This window comes from Temnothorax nylanderi, unplaced genomic scaffold (assembly GCF_030848795.1).
Source record: "Temnothorax nylanderi isolate EJ_2023f unplaced genomic scaffold, tnyl_v1.0 TNYL_tig0050_pilon, whole genome shotgun sequence".
Classification (NCBI taxonomy): Eukaryota; Metazoa; Arthropoda; class Insecta; order Hymenoptera; family Formicidae; genus Temnothorax; species Temnothorax nylanderi.
This window is the reverse complement of record NW_027249112.1, coordinates 537,549-559,996: the sequence shown is the minus strand read 5'-3', so window position 1 is coordinate 559,996 and position 22,448 is coordinate 537,549. Positions and strand designations below refer to the sequence as shown.

At 46.1% G+C, this 22,448-nt stretch overlaps 1 long non-coding RNA gene across 1 annotated transcript in view; it reads right to left on the bottom strand.

The window, feature by feature from the left end:
- Positions 1 to 848: 848 nt before the first annotated feature.
- The window catches only part of LOC139772507 (uncharacterized), a 69,278-nt gene continuing 47,678 nt past the window's right edge, over positions 849 to 22,448 (bottom strand). The window contains exons 2-3 of the long non-coding RNA XR_011718146.1: positions 12,445 to 12,582; positions 849 to 6,432 (exon numbers count right to left, since the gene is read on the bottom strand). This is a non-coding gene — a long non-coding RNA (uncharacterized lncRNA). The remainder of the gene's footprint in view (positions 6,433 to 12,444; positions 12,583 to 22,448) is intronic.

The window sequence follows — 22,448 nt, the reverse complement described above, 5'->3', positions numbered from 1 at the left end:
TCGTTAAAGGCGATCGCTCTTCTCCCAACCGGTCCTGAAAACAAGATTATCTGCGGAAGCTCTCAACCGTCTTCGAGATACACGATAGAATCTAACCGTTACGAAAATAATCGCTCCAGTTTTGTTGCGGGTTTTATTGCGGAAAACGACGCGCGCACAAACGAGACAAGTATCGCAATAGTCCCTTGCTCAATAAGCTAACGTTATATTCCGTATCGTGAAGCGAAAATTGCGGATAAAGCTCTTCGAGCGGCCGTGAGGTGGCATTTTACCGCGGTATCGAGATCGCGGACAAAGTGCATCTTGGGTGCCGTAAAGCCCGATCAGCGTACGCGCGCATCACTGCAAATGAAGGTGCTACACCTGGTCTTATCCGAGACAATAAAAAGGAACGACTTGCCGGCCGCGTAGTTATTGGATAGCGAGAGGTCAGCTCGCCGCAAATGGTTAATAAAGCTCGAAGAGAACGTGAGATGCATGCGGGGAGCGGTTAAGGTTGGCGTTAATGACGCCCGCATGCCCGCGCCTTCTCCCGGAGAGATGTGAGTGCGGGTAGAAAAATAAATTATGTGAGCACCCTCGCCAACCTCAAATCCTTAATACCTCTTTTCTCATTTTTTTTCTCATCTTTTCTTGGTGTTTTCGTGTCGGTAAACTTTTATACCCTATAAAATCTTTATTTATAATAATCTTTCGTCCTACAATATACAGATTCTTTGTATTATTGCGAGAAAGAAAATATCTTTAAAAATTAACATAATTTAAAAAATCTAAAATTTGAAAGAAAAAATGAGATATAATGTCATCCCTCAAATTTCACGTTAAATATATTTATATTTAAAAAGTCGAATATTTAACAGTTTATTGCACAGATAACAGTTGTAGAAAATTTTATAAATTGTTACGTAACCTGTATATTATACATAGAATAATTTGAGCACGCAAATTTCTCTGTCGCACGCTCGACCTCGTTATTACACTTGATCGCCTTCAATGACGGTTGGACAGATCGAGCATTTACAACGTGTCGGCGACGTCAAAAAATTGTAAACTCGTCGATGTTGACGCGAAACGGAAGATGAAGATATTGCGGAAGGAATCAGTCGATTGGAAATTATTCGGACAAGTACGAGAGCCCACGAGGCTGGAAAGTTCGAAAATTGAAAATTTCTGTCGGGACGTTGTAATCGGCCGTTGCCTCGAATCGGATGAGGGTAACACTGATGGGTGGCGGCCGGGGTTGGTTGAGGGATGGCGAACTGTCGAGCCAACGGACGAACGCGCGAGCGAGTGAACAACCACGAACGAAACTTGAGTGATTTATGTTAATTCGTGTTAAATTACTTTGTTTGGCAAATACGGGCCGAGACATTTTTTCAAAGTCGCCTGTGCTGATGCGGAAAAATCGGGAGGGTGTAGACAAACCCATTTAGAATAAGCAAGATGTAATTTTCGACGATTTGTATAAACGAATAATTACAACTGTCGCATTAGAATAGTATACGAGGAAGAGAAAGGAGGAGGAAGAGGAATAATTCAAATCGTATCGCAGTATATTCAATAACATTGTTTAAAAATTTTACACACAAAATTGCGAAAACCACTTTAGCAGGACGCTTCCGAATACAAAGTAGTATTCCATATCGTGTTGTATTCCATATCCTGTTGTATTCCATAATACCTGAAATTTTCAAACGCGCTCTTGCACACAGAGTGCACTTCGCGAACGATATTCTGAAAAGCGAAAGTTTTGCGTTGCTTGTTATTTTATGAACTTAGAATAATCATACGGAGCGAAAGAGAGAACGAGAGAAACGTGTGGAAGTGGGTTTCCATAAATTTCGCGGCAATTTAAAATTACACCACTGGAACGAAAGAGCGAGGAGGGTGGCGGGGGGGGGAGGGGGACGGGGACGGAGATATATCCTCAGTGTCGGACGCATTCCGGATTTCCTCTATTAATACCAAAGTTTGGTCGTCCAAGATTTTGTTCTCTTTTCAGTTATGCTGGCGACATTCGTCCTCATTATTCCGCGCGCTCCGAAATTTACTGGGCGGGACTGGCTCTAAATTTGAGCATCATGCATTCCTTGAATTACGAGTCCTTATAACACTCGTACTTTGCATTTACGAGCGCATATAATTACAAATTGAAGTAATACGTGGGCGATGTTAGTCGCGTAAGTGCCGTAAGTGTAACATTCCTTGAAATTTATAACACAAAATCATTTCAAAATTTAGATATGATTATTATTATATGTGCAATGAAAATTGTAATAGAAATATACGCATATTGAGGGACAAGCGATACTTGTTGTTAGTGTAAAATATTTTAAACAATAATTTATTTATACACATCGTATTACGTAGACACATCATCCTTTAGATGCTCGTTGCACTTTTTCGTCGCACCGTATCTTTGTTCTCCGGTACGGCGGTTTACTAATTTCCTATAGTCCTATATGAAACAAGTCAGCGCGCTTTGAATCGATTACATATAAATTTCGCATGTGCACGGCATATGAACGCCGTGTAGATGTGTGTTTCGACGTTATGCAGCACAGTAGCAGAATTAACATATCAAAAATATTTTGCGCTCCAAACAAACAATGCGAGCGTTGACATTTGTTGAAATTTGTTCGCGCGACGCCCCGAATCTTGTTAAAATTAGTATGTGGGAGCGTCTCGCGAGCGCGCACGCGAGTAAAAAAAAAGGAGGGTAGATTCCGCAAATATTTGCGCTTCTTCGTTTTAATTAAAATTCACGTGCGCGTAAATGCTCGCGATCTGCCGATTTATAATTAACTTCTCTGTTTAGCGACGCGCGTAATCGGAATGTAATAAATGCAACATCGCCGTAGATATCTTCGGCGGTGCCGGCACCGCCGGATTAAGTTGCGTTCTGTATCAGCCGGCCATCCGATAGCGCCATTGGATGGCCGGCTTGATTACAAAGTAATTACCGCCGAGTAAGAAGCCCCAGCATGGTTTGTCGAATTTTACACTCGCTCGTCTCTCGCGAGTCGAAACGTATATATAAATATCAAAACCGCGGGGGTGGGGTATATTCGCTTTGCCACCCTCCACCCGCCTGCCGAGCTCCAACCACAAAGGGATATTATCGTAATGCGCATTATTAAAAGAAGCGCGGTGCGGGGGGACGAGTACTGAAAACTATCGCGTAATGTAACGCCGATAAAACAACGTACGAGTGCACAATAAACGTCCCCATGGCGGACTCGTGTTCACTTTGTATTTTGACGAGCGTACACGCGGTGTACCGACACGCGCACACGCGCGTGTACACACGCGGGGAAGCAGCGGGCTGGTACGAGCTGGGAGCGAGCATGCGAGCCACCGAGAGAGCACGAGTAAGCGAGCGAGCACGCGCTTTCGCCCTCTGTGCCATTCGTAACGTCGGCGTAACGGTGTAACGCTATGCGAAACAACGCGGGCCCGGCGTATTCTGCCCGTCGTCGTGTTGTAACTGCGCGTTGTAACGGGCACCGCAATATGATGAACGATGAATAATAAACGGCGCTGCCGATGAACAACAAAACGGTGCGAAGTGTACCGCGAATAATAATTGGCAACCCTTTGGCTGTGTGTGCCCCAGCGACGACGAGCGATCGACGGTACTTCGAGGCGGGGGGGAGGGGGCCGGGGGCGGGGGCGGGTGGCGCGAAGGGTTGAACGCGGCCCCCGGACGCAACGCGGGGGCGCGGCAAGAGCGTGAGACATTGATTGACGATTTTAGTGCGGGCCGGTTTTCTCCGCCGGGGGATTTAGATCCCGCCCGAAATCGGACGTGTCCGGTAACGTATCTTCTTCTCCTCGGAATTAATGCCGCATGCCGCGCGCCGCGCGCTCAATCCGCGATTGAACGCCGACCAGCGATCCTTGTTTATACACACATACACACGCACTTACATATCTACGCATATATCTATGCAGTTCGTTAGAAACTGCATGTCAGATATATATATATATATATATATATATATATATATACATAGTTTTTGTAGTTTTATTTCGACTAAACGGCTAAAAAGAAATTGGCCGAGATGTATAGGATAAATCCTGGTAATTACCCCCGCGGCGAAATAAATGTGATACAGATGTATTTTTCGTTAATTCACAAAATTAATATTCATTACGAGGTCGCTGAAAAAGATAAAGGTACTCGTTTAACAGCTGTTTTTAAATAATCGAGGAATGATAATTATTAATCTCATCATTGAAAAATATCGCGGTGCCACGCGATTATACATTTCCCGGCTATCAAAACAGCTCCAATTAATTTATTAGAGTGGAAAGATTCAAAAGGCGAGAAGTATTCATTGATTCCGCAGTCATCGAATTAATATCTATCGCATTCATTTAATATCCCGGTGAAGAGGACACGCAATAAACATGCGCCTCTGTAGTCACTTCGTACCAACGCACGAGCGAAAATTGCGTGACAAAAAATCTTGACGTCCAACTACCTAAACTTCCTAACTTAAAAAAAGAGAAGCGGTTTCTTTCGCGATCCCTCTTTTCGTTTTCCGGCGAAAGGCCTGTCCCACGCGAAACTTTTCTTCTCTCGTCTGTCGGGCGTTAAGACGATTGCTCGTCTCAAGACGTCAAGTCTCCATCTCGAGAATCTCGCGATAGCCTCGCGTGACAGCAACGAAACGCAGGGGCGCGCGCGGGGGTGGAAAGGACGAGAAGGTCGGAGCGGCGAGTACGACGCGGTGAAAGAAAGACGGACGAATAGCGGAATAGACACGTAAAGCGGAGAGAGAAAGCGAGAGAGACAGAGGTAACACACGGTCGGCGAACCAATCGCATGCTGCGCCTGACAACCAGCCTGACTACTATACCGCACCATTGCGACCATTTGAGTTTCCTACCACGGTCTCTCTGTCTCCGTCCCTCTTTCCCGTCTCCACCCTCTCTCGCTCTCCGTGCACCACTATCGTTCCTCTATCTATCTATATATTCCGTTCTCGCTCGAGCTTTTCGCTTTCCCTCTTCGTTCCTTCCGCGCGCGCTTCCACCCCGTACCGCTCCTCCGCCGCCCGGCCACCCCCTCGCGCCGACCGACCCTTTCTCGCTCGCTCGTACGCTCCTCGTTTCCTATATCTATCTTTCTGTCTCTCGTATCCTCTGTTCGCCTTTCCCGTACCTCGCCTCGCCCGCGCGCCACCCTGTTCGCCATCTCGCTCGCGCCTCCATCGAACCGGCGGAGCACCGGCCGATTTTGCATTTAAATTTGGTAAATTTGCCGGAGTTGGCAAATGAGCTGCGGGCATGGTGTCTAATACTCGCGCACGAGCACGGCCGCCGATACACTGCGTCTAATGCCTCTGGAGAGGGTACGCGCGTACAGTCCTCTGCGAAAATCCTCTCACTAATGATTGTGAGATCCAGCCCCCGAGATTCCATTTCCATCGTCATCTCAAAAGTGACAAGTCTTCATGAATGTCTTAAGCAAATAACGATCTCAGAGTCGTCGAGGCAACTGTCTATCGGAAATATTTTAAGATAAATAAAAAACATATCCCGAAGATCGATCCGATAATTCTATCATCTTGATATTATTTTAATTAATGGCGGTAATAAGAAGAAATAAGTAATACATATCTATCTACAATATGAAATCAATCCTCCTTGAATATCCAAATGCTTTGTTATGTAATGATGACATAATAATGCGACAAAATTAGCATCTGGAGTAATTAAAATTAGCTTCTACAGTATACGTTAGATATTTTATACATCGAAATTTTACATCGTCTAGCGTTTAATCTTCGAACTTCGGCAGAGTCAGTGTACCGCAAAGTTACGTCGAAATGATAACAAAACGCAGATCGGTCGAGAAAACACTCGCCGGGAATTGCACCCGTTAACAAGTCGCTTTCATAAAATATCGCCGAATAAAAAGTTACGTGCGCGCGCGCAAGCGAACGTGCGTGGCGGGACCAGCGAAAACAGTTTCATTCATGGGTCCGGCGCATTTTTTTGCTCTCCTTGCGCGCAATAAATCAATCGGCGATAAGCTGATAAATTCTGTACACGCGCATCGGCCGGCGGAGGCGGCGGAGCGGATTTCGCGCGGGACTGTACGCACCTACACGTGGGAAATAGTGCATAGGAAATGCAAACGTGTAGCGGAGAACTTCGGACAGCAACCCTCTAATTTTAGCCTGCAGAGGGCAGCACCCCGTCATGCCCGTACGTGTCTGTCCGTGTTGTAAAGTTGCGTTCCATCCCCCATCGTACAGTCCTCTTTCCAAATTCAACCGGAACAACGCCCGAAAACCGGAAACGTCGTTTCACGAAACGCGGACGAAACGACGTTTCACCAGCGTGTCCCTGTTGGGGTTGTCTGTCCGCCACGTGAGATGGTTAAGAAAATCAAGCTTCGTTAGGGGTAGGAAGCGCCTTCTGGAACAAAAAAAAAAAGGTCGTCAGGTTCGACGAGCGATCGAGGTGCGAAAGTCGAATTGGCGATCGACGAAGGTGATCAGCGTGACGTCCTTCTTTTCAAGATGTCTCCCCTGATTATTTAACTTGGAGATTTAATTGTTTTACGCGCGTCCGCATTACGGTGCAGTCGCGCCGCGCATAAAATATTTTTTGAAAAAGCGGATGATACGTACCACCGGCAGGAAGGTTCGTAGCCGGGGAAAAAATGCGCCACGGTATTAAAATTTCACTATCGTATTACCCGCTATGCGCTGGCCGACATCACGAAACGTTGCATTAATCCACGGACGTCTGTCCAACGTTTCAATGAGAGCGAAGAAAAGGGAGCGCTAAATTGGGATACACGGGCGTGGGCAGGGGAGGTAAAGCGAGAGGCGCGGAGGGGAGGGAGAGGGGGGCGGTGAGGCAAAGAGAAGCCGCTATAAAAAGACCGTCTAGATTCGCTTTAGCGAGTTTTCCAGGTAACTTTCTATCGTTGCCTGGCGGTACAACGCCGTCCGCTAATTAGTTCTGCGCGCGTTACACATAAAAATAGAGACAAATTCGGAAAACGCGGTTTCGACAAGCCTGATGTGTAACATTACTAGTTTTCAGTTTCCTAGATCGTCTCTCTTTTCTATTGTAAAGATAAAAGATACCGTCAATTTCGAAAGCAAAAATAATAATCTCAGTTCCTTTCTAAAACCATTGATTCAATTAGCTAAAACCTTCTTATTTTACGCGTCGTTACCTTTGCGGTAGATTCAATCGTAATTGCCAACAGCTTCGATTAATAATATCTAATATAAATAACTTATAAGATGTGGATCGAACCGTATGTCTATATTTGATCTGGAAACCAGAAACCAAAGGATGAACGGCATGTGGGCGCCGTGGGCGTCCCCGCGGCGATCTCGCGCTCTTGTTTCTAGGAGAAGGTATCATCATTTTTGCCGTTCCGCCGAGTCTCGAACAGCGACGCGGCACGTAACGTAACGCGACGTAACGTAATACGGAGAAATAATAGGTTGATGAGGGGTGGAGTTGGGGGGTGGTGGCCGGCGCGGGAGAGAAACGAAAGGACGGGGATGAGGGCGCGCGAGTGAGGCGCCTACGGGGAGACAAGGGGGGTTTCGGTGAAGGCAGAACGGGGGCCTGGGGGTGCCGGCGTCCTGTTCATTATGCAACGACGCGACTGCACGTCCCCCCCGCGCGCGCGCCACTCTCTTCCACTCCACTTCATCCCCCCGGCGACGCCCCCCCTCGCTCTCCTCTCTCTCTCTCTCTCTCTCTCTCTCTCTCTCTCTCTCTCTCTCTCTCTCTCTCTCTCTCTCTCTCTCTCTCTCTCTCTCTCTCTCCTCTCTCTCTCTCTCTCTCTCTCTCTCTCTCTCTGTTTCTCTCTCTCTTTCTCTCCTGCGTCCCACCCTCCGGAACAACGAGCCACGGTTCTCCGGTGCAGCCGGAGAACGGGCGCAAAGTACAATCGGGAGGCCCCGCGGTTAATGAGTCGGCCGAACAAAGCGAAAAACCGTCCATTAAATAATGTGCGATGCAACGTCGGCGCAGCCGCGAGACGCGAAATGCACGGGAAAAGGGAGATGCTTTTTTCGAAATTTCGAGAGCCGCGTTTGTCGCGAGCCTCTCCCTCGCGTTCCCGTCTCCGTTCTATCCCCGGGTGCTTTCCTTTGTGGCTGCATATTTTTTACCGCCCTCCTCGCCCTCTCCTCTAAGTAATCCGAAGAGTGACGGGAGCGACGACGGAAGCGGATACCTCGTGAGGAAACGCGCACGCGAGAATCTCGAAAAATTGATTGCCGGAGACAATGCCCGATCGGTTGGACAATCGATACGCGCGATAAGCGCGAAAGTCGCGGTGCGCGGCGATCGGCGGTATGACAGTCGCATTTAAATACCCGCTTTTAATCTTAGGCATTTTTAATGCTCCGCAGCCGCGGACCATTTATCCCGGCGAATGGTGTAATCGCGATCGCAAGAGACAGGACATATAATTAAATGCGAAAGTTTGTTAGAACTACGCGCGCGGCGTTGTTACTCACTTGTCCCGTTCCCTGATAATTACTGCGATGCATTTATTCGCGTTCCTCTCTCTCAGCAGCCGGGGCTTGCTGGCTGGTTATGCTTTTGTAAACCCTTTGAGTGGTTTCTCCCGAGGAACAGTGGCACTGTATGTTCCGCCGCATTGTTGCCCTTTTAAGCTCTAAGGATTTCTAATGCGTCGCGCGACAGTGCTCAGCTAGCACGCCGAAATGCATATATCCAAGTAATTGCTCGTGATTAAATGGCGTTATTAGGATAATTGATGATGCTATTGCATGTATACGTAGAAAACTGCAGCGCTTGCTTTACGTAATAGTGCACCAAAGAGCTAACGACATAGCTGGTTTTATTAAACAACAATGTTACGCTTTCACACTCGTTGCTTTAAAATCTTAATAGGCGTACATCGATACATTTCTACTTATTTAATTCCTTTTCCTGAAAACCGAAATAAAATTGAACAAGACTGATCGAGTAATGTAATGTATATTCCGTCGTTATTATTAACTCCTTTTTCCATACTTTAAATAATTAAATATTAATATTAAATGTGTCACAAGAGTCTTTATAAAAGAATCTCAATAGAGATTTCAGAACGTTTATAATTCGCCGAAAATGATACTTGTACTTTATCTGCAAATATACGCGTCTTAAAAATCAATTAAATATAGAACACTGTTGAATATAGTCGCGAAATAAATAAGATATATCTCTTGAGTTGAGCCGCGTTACAATCCCCTGACATGGGCAAACCCTTACGCGCCATAGGACTGACGCACCCTTGTAGAACGTGATCTAAACTTTCATCTGTATTTTCATCTAAACTTTCATCTAACCTCCCCTATGCGTCTAATCGCGCCACCCCACCACTGTGTCCTACGAAAGGGCTAGGAAAGGAGTCGGAGTGGGGCTCGCCGAAGTATGGTGGGGATCCAACACTAACGCATTTGCAAAGGGATAAGTGTATGTACATGGTTATATAGTGGGGGTAACGACCCTTAATAAAACGTAGGTCTCGAAAGGAACGCACCGGTTCGGTAAAAGAATATTAAGAAAGATCACCCTAAAAACGTCTTGCGGGACTACTTTATGATTTCCTCTCTTGATTCGCAACAAAAATTCTCGGACTTTAGCATCTTACAGTGTCGTTTTCTTAAGCAATCGATACAACCATTCTGTTATTTCTGAATAAATAAAGCTAATCATGTAATTCACTCGATATTCTATTTTCTACTTCTTTCTACGTCGTGATGAAAAATATATCTTAGCTATATTTATCTTTAATGTTATAATTAACATTGAAGAAACAAGCTTTAACGAAGACGTTTTAACATGTTTAAAAAAATCAATAATAGAATCTTGATACCCGATCAATTTCGATTTGATACATCGATAAGATATGAACGAGATTAACTATCCAGCGTGATATCGGATTTGCATGTAAAAAGACGAGGAAAATTCGCAATCGACTTCCTCAGTCGGAAGTCCCGGCGTATTTGCTCAGCGTGCCGAGAGCGGGACTAATCCTTTTATTACTCCTGACATCGAGAGAACCGGTCAAGCCGAGATCGCCGGTCACCAGAGATCTGCATTTTTACTTTAGAGGAGCGAAGGAAAGGGGCTATCCGGTGACACGGGGAATAAAAATTCATGCCCTCCCGACGCGCGCGGTAGGTTCGCCGATCCAAGCGGGTAAACCGGCATCACTGTCGTCATCGTCGAGCGTCGTCGTCGTCGTCGTCGTCTCTGGAAACCCTCTTCTTTTTTTTTAACCGCGCGGTTAAAATGCAAATTAAGTCGACGTGCTTAAGAATGTGAGATTATTAAGGGAGACTGCCGACTTGCCGCCCCCGCGGGTACTACGCGCGGGTCGCGAAAACATTTCCTCGCTCTATCCTCCTCCTTTTTTTCCCTCCTTCTCATCCCCGCGCCGCGTGCATTATAAAACACATATTACTCCCGCGGCTTGCTTCCGCGTCATATTCTTCCGCCTGACCCTCCGGGGAAACGACAGGACGTCGGCTACTTGAGACTGCAGGCAATAAACGACTTTGGACGCGCTCTCTCTCTCTCTTAAAAAAAGAAAATAAAACCGTCAGAGTTGGAGAATTGAGTTCCTAGTCATTTTCTTCTCTCTCTCTCTCTCTCTCTCTCTCTCTCTCTCTCTCTCTCTCTCTCTCTCTCTCTCTCTCTCTCTCTCTCTCTCTCTCTCTCTCTCTCTCCCTCTCTCTCTCTCTCTCCCTCTCTCTCTCTCTCTCTCTCTCTCTCTCTCTCTCTCTCTCTCTCTCTCTCTCTCTCTCTCTCTCTCTCTCTCTCTCTCTCTCTCTCTCTCCCCCTCCCTCCCCCTCTCTAACTTCCCTCGAAAATAAACTCTACACGATTCCATCCTGTTCAATGTTTAATTTTTTCCATGTATTATAAAAATATGTTTTTATTTTTCTAATCGTGTACAATTACGTCAAGTATTATCAATAGATTTAAAATTTGAACGTATTATAGTAATTTTATTTTATCTCCTGCACGACGGAAAGATATTTGATCATCGCATGTTTTTTTTTTGTCATTTTACGTGCGGTTCGGAATTGTAGTATTTATATATATATGTATATAAAAGATATTTTTCAACGCGTTTGACGATATCAAATGCGATACCGATCGGTGAAAATGAATTTTAAGAGTTTGCTGCCCGAAATAAAAACATAAATCTGAATGTATTCCAATTTGACATTGAGGGTCAGAAAGGGGTTGCAGATATATCCTGCTACAGCGCTCGCTTCGAGCGCTGTCATCTATCCCATTATCTACAAATACAGTTGATTAAGGAGCGTTGACGCGTAATGTTAATATCTACGTCCGTACAGCGCTCCTGAAATTACTGTACGTAGCGCACTTCCGGCATTATTCCCCGGTGTAACCGCCATGACGAGAACGTAGGCGTATAAATTCGGCCATAAGTATATGCGGCAATTCGTTTCCCATCGCGCGCGCTAACGTATGGGGAAACACGCGCTGTAACTCAGTTACAGCACAAATTCGTCAATGGCGCAAACAGAATGTACAACAAGCTTGTCGTACCGTTAAATCGATACAACAATTTCGCCGGTTCGCTCCACTCGTTAGACGTGTTCCTCGGGTAAGAGGGCGCCACGCAACTATCCGCTCCGCGTGCGGAGTACGATCCGCATGGTCTCCCCTCGCGCGTTGTAACGATGAGCAAGACTCTCCGTTCTCTCTAAGAGGCAATCGATTGGCGGATGAAACAGCTGTCTCGTTCACTCTGGTATTCGATCCGAGCAGTCGGCAGTAGTCGCGCTACACTAAAGCATTTAGAAAGAAAAAAGTCGCGGAGAGGAAAAAGCAGGAGTTTAATCGATGTCGGCGGGCGCGTCTCCGGTGTAAAATTGACGAAGCCGATCAACGGCGGGGACCTTGATCCAATCAAGACGCGGTATTTATTTTTGCGTTCGTTTAAAAACGTGTTAAAACGCAAAAAAGCAAACGGCCATGGCACTAGCCACGGCGAGAGGGGTTGAAGGAGGCAGAAACGCGCCGGAGTCGCGGCTCGGTGGAGGACGAGGAAGGAAGAGGGCGAGAAGGAGCGCGACTGGCGGCGTGGGGAGAATATACGTACGAGGGAGCGCAGCGAGGGGTGGTAGCGGTCCGAGGGCCCGAAGGGCGAGGGGGGCGGTGCGTGAGCCGGCGAGGTGGAGGACGAGGGGGGGGGGGAGCGAGGGATGAAAATGCAAAAAGGCGCCGGGGGCCTCGCTCAATACCGGAGCGGCGGCGCAAGCGCTTTCATTTTGTTTTTCGTACGTCGCCGCGCGTCGTCCGCTCGGTTTTTCCAAGATGGCCGCGTCGCGCGCGCGATGCGTCCGCCGATGCATAACGTCGGTAACCCGGGCCCCTCGAGAGGGCCGACAACGAGCACCCTACCTTGCCGATTGAGGAAGGAATGCGGCTGGCACCCTCCGCTGCGTGGCGCGTCGGTCGTTCTCCTCCAAGGGGTTGTTCGGAGACTTCGATACTGGTGCGCGAGGTCAGCGATATCCTTTGCCGGAAGCCGCAGAGGACCTATAACAGAAAATTTTTTCTTATATTTTAAATAATATAATTGCAACGTGTATAATTAAATTCGATTAATTACAGACTACATTATGAATTAATAATATTCTTTCCTAAGGATAAAGTTGAAATAAATTTTTATATAGTAATCCTATATACATCACACAAACATTCTATACTTAATTTCACGAAGTTCGGAATTGATTGTTAATAATTAATCAAGCGAATGATTAATGTCCCATCGTAAATGTCAGATGATATCATATCTCTTCAATATTCCAGCGGAAAAAATTTTCTTGCTCGGTATTCCGCGCGGTAGCCGGTTACTGGTCATTGTATTATTCAATTTTCGCCAATACCAAGACGCGACGCGCAAGCTGCACACACGGCTGCTTCCGACTTGCAGCGAAATGCTTTTAAACGGTTTTGAAAAATTCACGGCGGTGGATCGAGTGTCACGTTTCATTTATTTCTTCATTATCCACCTCCTTCTCTTTATCCTGCAAATGTTATTATTTTTTTAGCAGGACGGACGCGCCGCCGCCGCGCCGTTACAATCTTGACGAATATTTATCTCGATTCCTCGGCAAAATACGATCAAGCCGTCTCATTAAAAACGGACGAGGATAGATTCGAATTGCAACGTTTCCGTTATAATTTAGTAACTCAATAAAATGCTGGCGAAGTCTCCCCCATTAAGTCACGCGCAGTCAGAGGTTCTCAAGGATGCAATTTGCCGATGCGCGGAAAAAAAATCCGACGACAATTTCGATCGAAAAAAAAAGTAGAAAAAGCAAAATACAAGATTTAATGAGCAGGCCACCGACGCGAAATGCATTTATGACGGGATTGAAAGAGTGGAAGCAGCTTGGGATGGGTGGCGGTAAGTAGTAATATCGCAAATATCAGCGACAGTGACTATCGTGCGCGCAAGTAATGCGCTGAAACAATTGGTTACTGATTTGCAAACGTACTGCCAATAGTTGTAGAGAAACATATATATATTCGCCACAATGTTGACATTACGTATTGTACATACAAACACCGCGGGTTTTTTAAATAATACGGATAACATGATCGATTGGCAATGTAAGCGGAATAATTGGAATAGAATAAATGAATTTAATTGACCTCAGTGTTTTCTAAACTACGAATGGTTACACGATTTTAGTCAAAGTTGATTTGCGTGATTTTATCATTTACTATCCGGAAACGTGCATTTTCATAGTTTACTATGCATGATTATATTTATGCGATTACACTTTCTGATAATTTGTTTTGCAATTATTTGAGAACCAAAAAATCCGCGATTGAACTTATTACGACGATTGAGAGCCACTGACGGTCACGGGTAGATGCAGAATGCGGCGAATAACGATTCAAAAAAGAAAAGGTGAGAGACGCCGACGGATCGACGTCAAACAGTCGCGGCGGTACTTCGTTGCGCACGGTGGTCATATCGAAGTTTAAAAATCATCACCTCGGTAACGCGAAGTATTGATCAAAAGTCGTCGAATTACGGCGGTAACGATCGCGGCCCATTAAGCTCGCTATAATGATGGATAACGTGGAAACGCGCGAAACCACCGCTCGTCAGCACCAAAATATGGCGCAATATGAGAAAACCCGTTTACCGAATATTTAAGAACTATTGTTACGAGCAATTACTCTTGGCTATGTTGATATCCAAATCACGAGAAATGGTAGTTACTCCGTACGTAAGGATATCAATATTTAATATAAAAAAATGAAAAGTATTTAACATTTCAAATCTCAAAAACAGATGACAAATCCTATCTCTCGGCCGATCCGAGATTAAATAAAAATTTTTTAAATAATGGACCTATAATATTTAATCAATATCCTATTCTAACACCAAAAAGTTATGCAAATAATTACGACTGCCCTGAGATCCCAGAAAAAAATCGGATTCTTGTTTAAAGCATTCACAACTGGAAGAATACGCGAGATTTAGGGCAGATTCCACATATGAAAAATAAATGACAGAACTGTAACTCTGTCAAGAAAAAAATTAGTCGAAAAAAAGAAATACAGAGAAAATATTCGGACGAATATTCGTCCGACGACATTTGTCGAATAAATCAATATTTAACGCTTACCGATATTACGGATTCAATCACAAATGTAAAACGTGTCTCCGATTTGATTCCAATTAAATCTTAAGAAGCCCCTGGAATTGAGGACTTATCTGTCTCGACGAGATCGAATCGCCAAAGTGAAATTCCGCGCGGCGAGCGTAAACAAACGGATACGCGCTTCCCGCCGATATTTCGCGATATTTATTCCCGCAGGAATTCTCTCGGGCGGTCGCCGATTTAAAAATGCGCCACCCGCATCGCCGTGGCACGCGGAGCGGAAACAGCGCGAACTTTTCGGATATTCGCGGACAGATGCCTGGCCGAACTGGCGGCCTGGTCGGCTTCTGATAATGGACCGGTAATTGCGCGGAGATTCAGTTTTTGGAGCTGCTGCACAAAATGCGTATAAAGTAAGGAGATCACAGGCGCCCTCGTAAAACTAAAAATAACGCACGGCGGAGACGCGGGGGAAAAAGAGCCGCGAGCATCGCGACGCAGATATCCGCGCGATGCTCGCAATTGAACGATAATTGCCGCAGCTCGAAATCAATAACGCCTTCCCGCGACATTTGATGAAAGCAAACGCCGTCGCGATTTGCAGACAGCGCTGTTTCAAAGGTCGTTCCAATACTGCATCGTAATATCGCTAATTTATCGAGTTTACCGAGTCGAATGCCTCGCTTGCGCGCGGGCGCGCGCTCGCAGTTTACGGTGCATCGCAGCTCCGGATTAATCCGGCAACACGCATGACATATCTTTCTTCCTTTTATCTTTTTTCACATAAACGATTTAGTCACACTTTGGTTTAGTTGCGAAAGATACGATAATTAAATTGTACATATAAATATTTATAAAATAATATTAATAATCTAACATTGCAATTTGCTTTGGTAATATTATACATTTGTTGGGTTGAGTTCTTGTTAATTAAATTCCTTCTCTATGTAGTTGCTGAGAAATCCAGAAGGAAATTATTAATATTAATACCCTCACATATATTTAAGAGCCATTGAGAATTATACGTCTTCTATATTTATCTACGATCAGAAGAAATATTTATGATTAAAGCTTTATTGCCATTTGGTAATATTATACATTTGTTTGGTTGAGAGTCCTTGTTAATTAAATTCCTTCTCTATGTAGTTACTGAAAAATCCAGAAGATAATTATTAATATCAATACCCTCACATATATTTAAGAATTATAGATTTTCTATATTTATCTACGATCACAGAAGAAATGGTTTATGATTGTGTGAAACTTTATTGCCTCTACAGTCGTCAATTACTTCGATAAGGGTTAAAAATTTTAAGTCCGTACTGAGTTTACATATGCATTTCCGATTAACGGAATATTCTCGGGCAATACCGACGCTCTCGTGTCGGATAAGCGACGCGATATTGAACATAATTCGTGCGTTTATCGCATCGCAGCCGCTCGTAATCCGACATTCGGCGCTTCTTTTGCGCACGATGGCGAGCGTCGCGGCGACCATCGCGGTCGTTCGCGCGTCCGCGACGGAGTTGGGCGGTGGGAGTACCGCGGAAAAACAAAAGAGGGAAAAGCGACCCTCGGAAAACAGACCGATGGCGGGACAGAAAGGGGAAGGCGGGAGAAAGGTCCGCAAAAGTACGAAACGGGAGAAAGACCGACGGATGGACTGCGAGAAAGAGAAATAGTTGTGGGGGGAGCGGGGGGGGGGCAAATGGGGAGAACGGAGGAAGGGGAGAAAGAGAGAAAGAGAGAGAAGGAGAGAGAGAGACGGAGGTCGCCGCGGTTGGACATTAAGAACGTTTCGTGCGGCAATTTAACCACCGGCAAGGGAGGCCGGGGGGGGCGCGACGCGAACGACGTCGCTCGAAAGGCGGCAGGAAGGGTGGAAAGCAGAGAACGAAAGAGAGGAGCGGCGAAACGGAGGGAGAAGGAGGGCTGCGGGCGCGGATACAGCGCACGAGAATTTTTACGACTTCTACGCGCTTGCGCCTGCACACCTGGAGATTAGGTTTAACAGCCTTAATTTTAAAAAATTGCCTCCTCTCTCGCTCGCTCTCCTTTCTCGCCGACCGCGGTTCCTGATCCTTCTCCATTGCCGCCTCCTTCCCTTCCCGCCTGCGGCCCTTCACCTATCCTCGCCGGTACCTTCGTCCTCCCCCGAAAACGAAATTGCGCCGCTTTGCGTTGTTGGGAATAAAGTCCTGGGTGCTTCTCGGCACGCCAACCCACACCCTTTCACCCTCGTCCAGTCAACAACGGCCGGCGCCCACCGACACCCCCCGTGGATGCTGAAACACGCGAGGGTATTTAGCCCATTTGCGCGGTCGCCCTATAGCTCATCCGGAGTTAGGCATCACGACTGACTTCGAGATTATCCCGAAGAAACGCCCCATAAAACATAGGTTTGCCCTTTTTGCTTAGGGTTTTTACTATTTCCACCGCTCCCTTTTAATTTGTCCTCCCTGTTCTAAAGCGAGGAACGTGTACTTGTATTTTTAATGTAAAAAAAGTGCAACTGAAAAGGATTATCACATATCAGTTGTCTAAGTTAAAACATTTTTTAAGGAAAACGAGTATATAAAAACAAAGATACTTTTCAATATTTTTCTGTAGTATGTATGTATATGTATGTACGATGCTTCTCATCTAAATATGGTGTAAATAATTTTTACAAAAGATTATAAAAAGATTATGAATAATTGTATAATTATGTGCTTTCGTATAGAGTCGTAACATATATTACAAAGACAGATAATAATAAATAAAAATGTTACTATTTTTAAGTTATAAGAATTTTATAAAGTTCTTGTGGCACATTAAAGTTCCGGTAAATATCGCTTGGAAAAAACTGTCCTGATGTGTAATAAATATTCATTCGTTTAATCAGCGCTCCGTGTCTTCACAGAAACGATATCAATTATCCTTTTCTTTATTTTAATTATTATTAATATAACACGTGTTCTAAATTACGTAATATCCCGCTTGTCTGTGAACATAAGAAATTATGAAAAATAATACAATCTTAATTAAAATATTATTACTCGCGCAAATGTTATATTGATAAACATTAATATTCTCTTTCTTTCGCATTAACCATACCGTCTCGTATCTCAATAACGGTATAAGTGCATTTATTGCAACTTTAATTATTATACGCGAATTATTATAATAGTGAGAGGGTATGCCGTTGGAAAGCCTTTTAGCAGATTTTGCTATTGTTGCTATTACGATGAATTTCAAATGAAATCATGAATAACGGCCGCAAGATCTAATAATTACAACGCAGGTATAGCAGTCAAATTATTATTCGCGTTACATACTAATATTCTGCATGAATCATTACAGTATTGTTTGGTAACTGCTTTTACATCGTAGGTCTCTTGGAAAATCACTAATTTCCAACCGTTCACTAATTGCCAACAAGAGCCTTCACAAGCATTATTAACTGCCATACTCCCCGCTATCTCATGGATTTCGATAATTTGTTATCTTTTTCCTTTGAAGAAAAATTGAAATTTACGGACTTGGATATGCGATTCGCGATGGATCGTAAATGTTATATGAAAAATCTAGTAACGGAGAGGAATCTCTTCGTGCAATTTTTTTTCGTATCCAACGATATCCAAGGACGTACGGAAAGGATGCATTCAATTTGACGTCGGGCGAGGATCGGTCGACCGCGCGCACGGCCCAGACGCCTAGATTAATTAACAACTTCAGCGTGCGTCCCTTCTCGTAGGGCCTTTTTGGTGATTCCGCGAAATTTTCCTACCGCACACGGCCCTTCCTCTCCGCCGCCCCCCTTACAGCCGCAATAAAATCCACGTTGAGCCAGGTTCCAGACTCGTGTGAAATATCGTCGCGAATTATCATACCATCTGAAATTAAAGGGCTGAAATTTCGGGGTGGTACCGCGCCGGCGGTAGTGCCCGTTGGAAAATAATTTTGATGCTGCTCTCGCTCTACGTATTCCTACGACCAGTCTCCCGCCACCGTCACCCCGCCGTCCACCGTGCGTCCCTCTCACCGCCTCCTATGTTCCTCGCTAATCCCCTTTTCCCTCCGTGCCCCTTCGCGCCGACGCTCCTGTTCCGGTACTCCAGCCGGCAACGCCGGAGAAGGAGAGGACTCGTGAGGAGCACCAAAGGGGTGGTTACCGTGACGAAAGGGGAACGGAAGAGCGCGGAAGGTACCGGAGGCAAGAGCGGGACGGAGAGCGTCGATCGCTAGCGGAGAAAGAGCGTGAGAGGGATAGAGAGGGACGGTAGCGCCGAGGGATCGGGAAAGAGTGCGAGGGAAAGAAAGAGAGGGGATGATTTTCGCGAGAGAGGGTTGCGCGGTCCGCCGCGCCGCGGCGCAGAATCACCCTCTTCGCCCGGCGCCGGCTGCGCGCATTTTCCTCCCTCTTTCTGGCCCTCTTAGGCGTCCTCTTTTTTTTTTCCCGCCGGGCCACCGTCGCGGCGCGCGCGCTGCTTTTCATCCCCGTGGACCGCGTCGATTTTTCTTTTCGAGCGTCTGCGCAGCCACGCCCCCGCGCCACAATGGCCGCGTGCCCGAAAATTCGTCGCTGGGGCGGCGCCCTTTCCCGCGACCCCCGCGTCTTTTTCGCCGATTCCCCTCGCGCCTCAGCCCCCTTTCTCGCGCACCCCCGTGTTCCCCTCTATCCCGCTCTCGCTCTCCCACCTATGCCCTTTTTTCTCTCCCTGTTTTTTTTGTCCCGGCCGCCCCTCCGCCTCCACCCGCCGCCGCCGCCGCCGCCGCCGCCGTCGACGTCGATCCGACTATCCGCCGTCTCCGTCGCTCGCGCGTTTGCCGCACTCTTCGGCTTCGGCCCCAGGGGTGTATTTTAAGAGATCCCTCGAACCATCCCCTGCCCCCCTCCCCACCCTCCCCGCGGCGCTACGGCGCGATACGTTCGTTTGGTACTATATACGATACTTGAGGCGCGTAATGTATGCGCCCGTCTTTGGCCGGGTGTTTACACGGCCGCTGTTTGACGATCGATTATGCCTGATGCTTAATGAGACGCGCCGAAGTTATTACCGATCGGTTTATTGCCTTACGCTGTTTAGGCATAGTGCCGCTTTGGAGACCGTATCTCACTGCGTACACACTGCGTCTGCGGACGTTTGTGTCTTCAATTAACGTCTGAGAATTGTTTGTTAATCGTATGCCTCCTGATCCGCGGCGTGCTAGTAGCAAATATCAATCAGTAATACGTATCTCTCTTGATCACATCTGATCAATCAGACGTATCAAACTTACTACTGGCTGCTTTAAACGGATTACGGCATTTTAGCGCGGTCGTCTGTAACTAATACGGGGATGTATCAAGGTTACGCATTAGTCAAGTATAATCGGTAGCGGCATTCAGTATCGATGTATCGATATGCGTATACACGGAGTTTGCGTAATGCGCTCGATAGAGCATGCACGTATCGAATCCATAGAACGTAACGTCCGCTGCGCTTTAAGTCCACAGCCTCTGGAACAATTCTTTCTCGAATAGAAATAGGGGGTTGACTTATTTAAATCCACATGTTTAATAAAATTTGAACGTCGAACAACCAAGAGAAGTTGATTTTTAAATTACCCGAATCTCGGCGAGATTTTCACGATTTTCAAAAGCGAGATCCACGGAGACTCGTATAAATTTTGTTAATAAGATAATCAGTGGAATTATCCGAATCATGCACAATATTTATTTCCAATCATTAATCTTTTCGCTCGTATTATGAACAATTATAAAACTTTCAGCAGACGTATTAATTAGCATTGAATTATTAGATACAATCAAATTGCGATAAAATCAAAGGAAAAATCAATCAAAGGAGAGAGAGAGAGAGAGAGAGAGAAAGAGAGAGAGAGAGCTACGAAGCTACAGGTTTATAATTTTAAATTCTGCGCGTTGTCTCCTGCCCCACGGAACGTCTCGCGGATTTAATATAATCAGGCAACCCGGTGCGCAAAATAATAATATAATGCGCATAAAAAAACGAAATTATACGAGATGACTACGTATTCATATAGAGCGAAATATAAATTATTAATTTTCGCTTGATTATTCTCGGTGGTGTACGCTACATTATCCATCGTGTCGATGAATGCGATAAATTATCGGTCAAGAAGTACGTGAGCCATATATACGTCACCCAGAAATATCGCGCGGGAGATATCGCGGCGCGATTCGAGAAACTGATAAGCCCGGTATAAATTAAGTTTTTAAGCGCGACGATCGCGAATTGACAAGATATCGAGCGACGGGATATCGCGACGAATAATCAGCCGTGTTGGTGTCAGAAGATATCCCCAATCCATCCGGGCGCGCATGCTGGGGAAGATTACACTTTAATTATGTTTATCAGCGACGAGCGAAACTAACTAGATTTATCAAGAGCGGCCCGATTTGCATTGCTCTGTACAAATGCTCATAACTCCCTGAATTACAGAACCGTATGAGCGATCGTTTATCTCTCTTTCTCTCGCCCGCGCCAACGCCGCCGCAGCGGCGCGATTTGACGAAATTTAAAGGGCTAATACGTGAAGCCTCGATGATTATGCCGTGGATTGGTAATTACATCCGGATTTCCATTTCGATTCCCGCTGTCGATCCACGGACGAGCTACGCAACGGCCGTATTTATTACACACCAGCTTTCAAAATGCCCCCCTCCCCCCCCGCGAGATTATCCAAACGTCAAGAAGTTTTAATCCCGCCAGAAGGAGAAACTGAATTTCTCGATCCTCATCCGAATCGCCAGATTAAAAAAAAAATGCAGGGAAACATCGTAGACCCGCAAAGATTCGCGAGCTCGACTCTCTTTGAAGGATAATTATCGGGATTAAAGTATTAACGTAAAGCAAATATTACAGGCGGGATAACTGAAGAAAAGAGAAGCTGTATAGCGTTATGAAAAGTTGGTATTCCTTTTGGAGGCAAAAGTACGAGTAACACTCTTGTTACCGCCTCAAGCTCTTCTATTACGTTAGCGCGAAAGGTAAACCAAGCAGATTAAAAGAAGACTGTCATCATCGAAATTACGCGGGAAATCTCCACAAATCCGTAACCCTTTCTATCCGATCCATTTACCCTGCCGATGTAATCGCGGTCGGTCGGCGAGAGAAACGCGATCGACGATGAACATCGGAAATCGGGCGACGCGGCACGGCGGGAACGAAAAGAAGAAGAATCGCGATTCTTTGACCCCCTTCCCCCCGCCTCGTCGATACGGCGCTGGCCATGTTTCCGAGAGCTTCTCCGCGTGCACGGGAAAAAAAACTCGACGACGAACAGGTTGGTAGGGGATTGAACGAGGTTTGCGCAGAATGCAACAGCAGGTGGGGATGGATGAACGAGACAGCCGGGGGCGAGGAGTACCAAGCAGGTTGATTAGGGGAAGGGAGAAGGGTGTCAGTACCGGTTGTAGCGGGGATCGAAAAAGTGGGAAGAGTAAAAAGAAGAGAGCGCGCAGAAGAGAGGCGCATCGGCGATATCGGCGACGGCGGCGACGGACGGCGGGGAGTAGGAGAAGGAAGCCGACCAACGCAAGTCAATCGTGCGTCTCTTAATAGAAAAGTGGGGTCGATTTATGGGTTATAGGTAAACTGCACTCTCACCCCTCTGTATCATCGACCCGACCCTCCCCTCGCCACCGATGTCCGCGCGCTTTTCCTCGCGCTACCCTCCACCCCCCCGTCACCGGTGTCCGATCGTCCGACAGATATCGCTCTTTCGTTTTCCATCGCGGTATCCCCCTTTTGTCGGCGATCCACGCGTGCTCCA